The sequence below is a fragment of the Triticum urartu genome, chromosome 6A (assembly GCF_056163025.1).
Source record: "Triticum urartu cultivar PI428250 chromosome 6A, HENAU_Tu73, whole genome shotgun sequence".
NCBI classification, from domain to species: Eukaryota; Viridiplantae; Streptophyta; class Magnoliopsida; order Poales; family Poaceae; genus Triticum; species Triticum urartu.
This window is the reverse complement of record NC_141878.1, coordinates 205,811,432-205,812,343: the sequence shown is the minus strand read 5'-3', so window position 1 is coordinate 205,812,343 and position 912 is coordinate 205,811,432.

The following is a 912-nucleotide window of genomic DNA, read 5'->3' as shown; positions in this document are numbered from 1 at the left end:
ATGAGGCAGATAATGAGCAGGGACCTGTAGAGTCAAAGAAAGATCATGACAGCATTGGGCACGGTAACGAGAACAACCCCAAGGACGTGGCAAGGAAGAAAGTGATACAGCGCCCAGTGTACTTCGTTAGCTCCCTATTACAAAGGGCTAGATCGAGGTACTATGGTGTGCAGAAGTTGATCTTTGGTCTCATCATGGCCTCAAGGAAACTGTGACACTACTTCCAAGCCCATGAGATCACGGTTGTCACTCATTTCCCGTTGCAAAGGATATTCTGAAACCCTGAGGCTATCGGAAGAATAGTGGAGTGGGCTTTGGAGTTATCCAGTTTTGGTTTGAGGTTTGAGAGCACATCAACTATTCAGAGCAGGGCATTGGCAGAGTTTATTGCAGAATGGACGCCAACCCCTGATGAGGAAGTGACAGAGACAGTTATCCCCGGCAAGGAATCGCCCCAAGAATGGATTATGTATTTTGATAGTGCTTTTTCCCTACAAGGTGCAGGAGCTGGCGTGCTTCTTGTCTCCCCCTTCGGGGAGCACTTGAAGTACGTCATCCAAATGCACTCTGCTCGGGAAGAAGCAACCAACAATACAACTGAGTATGAAGGGATCCTTACCAAGCTCAGAATTGCAGATGAATTGAGAATTAAGAAGTTGATCATTCGAGGAGATTCACAGCTTGTGGTGAGACAAGTCAACAAGGATTACCAAAGTCCATTGATGGAGGCATACGTCGAGGAAGTGAGGAGATTGGAGGAGCGCTTTGACGGATTGCGAACAGAGCACGTACCCTGTGCGGAAAACAGCATAGCTGATCATCTGTCAAAGTGTGTTGCACAGAAGTTTCTTGTGGAACCAGGGACTTTTGTTCTCCATCTCACTCAGCCCTCCATATCCCCAGCAACAATGG